Here is a 4,002-nt window from a genome sequence, read left to right on the forward strand (position 1 = left end):
GGACTGTATGCATGGGATGTGGTGATTACGAAAATGCACTAGGCCTAAATGTTTTGAACCACAATTCCACTACATATCCTCACTTGTCTCACCACCCCATCCCCTCCCTCTACAGAAAAAAAAGGAAAAGAAAAAAGAGATAGGCACTGCTAATACCATTTGTATTTCTCTGTAGCAAAGCAATAACCAGGTACAGAAAATCTAGAAGTATGAAAAGACCGAGAAGGCCGAAGTTTTGACCCTTTGAAGACTTTCAAGTACTATACCATTAAATTGTAAAATGGCGAAAAGTGTCCTCATAACGAATTTATTACATCCGTCCTTTTATTGAATGCACTACAACTTACAAACGCCTTGAAACGAGATACTTAGCAAAACTGAAATGCGGAGGTTGATAGTGCCCAAACACTTTTCTTGTTCGTGACTGTGATAAAATGACTGTATCCAGATAGGATGGAAAGGGAGCGGTTCTTGTGACTTTCATGATACATTCCGATTCTCATACAGAGAGGGAATACACTTGTTATTGTCTGGGTTTTATAGTGGCTTAAGCTATGTTATATTGCAACTGATTGACAAATTTCCCCACATCGACGTCGATTTAGGGTAATTTGTCAATCAGTTGTGATGAAAATAAGTAGATGTAAGAATTTCATTAATTTCAATAAGTTATATTTTATTCGATTTGTAAATACATTTTTTCACATACATCAGTTTTACTCTTACGAAGCTCTTTTCGAATTTTCCGTTTGGTGTATTTTTTTTTCAAAAAAATGTGTCATGTTCTAAACCTTCCGTTTTTTTACATAATGCCTGACTGAATGTTTGTTGACTCTGCTACTTTATTACCCATTAAAGCTAACTGCAGTTGCAGTGAGAGAGAGAGAGAGAGAGAGAAAGAGAGAGTATACCCATTCAACGTGTTCAAAGAAATTAGTTCACCTCCCAATAGATATGGTCTTCTATTCATCGCTGCATTATGGCTTACAAATTATGTAAAGTGTGCTGTATATTGTGTGTGCATGATCCTATCAATGCCTGTGTATAGGTGTATAGCCACAACTTTACTTTGTAAGTAGTTGCAAAGCATATGATTTCTTGAAGGGTTAAATATATTATAACAGATGAAAGGATATTGTAATGTGGCCTTGAGTAGTTTGCACGAAAACTACTCTGATGAAATGATTTGCAATGTTACATCTGTTCTTCTTTCTTTCTTTCTTTTTGCAATAAAACTCCCAAATAACATTATCTTGAGCGATGGTTTGAGGTGAATATACACAGTTGACTTGAAACTACATCGTATATAGATAGATAATAATGATGTCGATGATAATTCATAATATTGGCAGATCCTTTTGCAGACAGCTCAAGACTTCTTAGGCACTAAATAGATTGGTTAGAAATATTAGTCTTGCTTGAAGACCTCTATATTTCATCAAATCAATATTGTGCACAAATTGATTCGAGCTCTGTTACTGTATGCTAAGGAATACGTGTTTTTTTTCTGTTTATTCGATAATCATCAGTTCTATGCAAGTTTGTCAACCACCTTGCACTGATCTGGTCCCGTTTTATTGCGCGGGTTTAGAAGAACTTCGACTTTCAATGATTTCAGTTTTAAAAACCATCAGTCATTAGACACATACAACGTGTTCAGTTCAGTTCAGTTCAGTTTTATTCACCATCAATTTAGGAGTATACAATAAAAAACATACACAAAGATACATAACTATATACAAAGCAAACAAAAACAAAGCAGAAAAACAATTAAACTTGATGGTGGGAACCCCAGGAGAAGCAGTGCTTATAAATAGGGGCCCCAGGAATGCTTAAATATTAATATACATGTAAAACAAACAAGCAAAAGAATTAATATACATTTCAAGGTTGTACATTTGGTTTGGTGGGAATGGGAAAGGGAAAAAACAGCATGCATATATAAATACATATATATGCACAGATACCATGGAAAACAACAGCGAAAATCCAGGAGAGATGAAAGAAGAGTAGAAAACAAGGTGAGTATGATTGGGAAGGTGGGAGTATATAAGCGATAGATGGACTATAGACAATAGACGTAGTGCTCGCAAGCAATGATTTTCATTCATGTGAGTACAAGTGTGACTAGGATGACAATAGATTTGTTGTTTTTTTTTCAATTTTCCCTCGGAAGGAGCAAATTAAAGGACAATCTCTTAAATCGTGATAAAGTAGAACTATGCTTTATATCTTCTGGAAGAGCATTCCATAGTTTTGGGAATTTTACTTGGAATGAGTTCAGGGCTAATGTTGTGCGTACCTTTGGTTGTCGCAGTGAGTTTCTCTGACGGGTATCATACAAATGAACAGAACTATTTAATACGAATAAATCATTAAACACATTTGGTAATAAACCAGCGTGGAGCTTATACATAAAGACTAAAGAATTAAATGATATCGACTCAGTAATAGGTAATACACGAAGCTGAGAAAACAGGTTGCTCGTGTGGGCATAAATACAAGAATTAGTTATAACTCTGACTGTCTTTTTTTGGAGTGTTTCTATTTTTCGAAGTTGACTTTTGTATGTATGACCCCAGATAATATTACAATAATTCAAATGTGGCATTATGATACTATTATACAATATTTTTAATACAGTTTGGGGTAAAGTGTGCTTCAATCTTCTAAGAACACCAAGGCTTTTTGCTATCTTGAGTGAAATGGCACTGATGTGAGGCCTCCAGGAAAGATATTCGTTTAATACAACACCAAGAAATCTTATATTATCCACCATTGACACAGCGTGACCTCCTATACATACATTTGGGTGGTTACATGGTATTTTTCTGTTTCTTGTTCTAAACAAAACATATTTGGTCTTATCAAAATTCAAAAATAATTTGTTACAATTAAACCACTCATATAAATTAACCATTACTGTGGAAAACTGTAAGCATTGTAAATTGTATTGTCTGCAAACCTTTGAAAGAAACGTACTGTTGAATCGGGTGTGCAGGAACAGATCACGTTATTGTGTAACGTGATCGTGGAAAATGTATGCACTATATATTGTATGAATTTATCAGTAAAGAATTGGGCACTGATCCACTCTTGTAATGCGCCTCATTTCCATGCATGTCTGGCCTAACTTCCTAAGAGTGTATGACATGTATGCTTCTGCACGTGTACGTATGCATTTGTGTGGATGTGTGTGTGTGTGTGTGTGTGTGCGTGCGTGCGTGCGTGTGTGTGTGAGTGCGTGCATGCGTTCTTAAAGTTGCTTAGTTTGTCGTTCATGAGAGTAACAGGAACTCATAAACCAATACAAAAAAAAAACCGATAACAAACAAATATAGTGTGATCTCATTGACAAATTCGAAAACGATTAAGTTTCACTCTGCAGTCATAAAACAGTCAGGCGCATGCGTACCGTCCTTCTTCCTTTGGCTGAATTATGTGTACAGTAAGAATAGGTAAATTGTGCTATATGGTTTAATTTGGTCATGACGTTTCATCCTTAATAACTTAGAAGCGATGTTGAAATTTCCTTCGAAACAGTTCCAACGTAGCCATGCGTTACAACACCATGGCACAATGCGGCATTAAGCAACAACAAAACACGCACAAACATACACACAAACGAAATCGCTCCTGTCCAAATTCTTTGAAACTGGTCACATCACCCCGTATTATCTTGTGTGTTGGAAGAGGAAATCCGAAATCTGCTATAAATAATAGGAACACGATAGGAAAGGGTTTAACCTATTAACTACACGACATGAAAGAAAAAAAAAAATCAAAATTTAGCAAAGGACTTGTGAAAGAGTAGTCTGCCTGGGTGAGGAAGTAAAATTTTGGGCATAACCTCGTTTTACCGTCCGCCCAACGTTTTTTGATGGTTTTATCCTATTTCAAAGGTGCTAAATCCAAATCTGTATGATGCAACTCTAGCATCCTTAAAAGGGCATTTTACCAGTTTTTTTATTTTTTTATATGTTGTTCTTTTAATTCTAAAAG

The sequence above is a fragment of the Diadema setosum genome, chromosome 21 (assembly GCF_964275005.1).
Source record: "Diadema setosum chromosome 21, eeDiaSeto1, whole genome shotgun sequence".
Classification (NCBI taxonomy): Eukaryota; Metazoa; Echinodermata; class Echinoidea; order Diadematoida; family Diadematidae; genus Diadema; species Diadema setosum.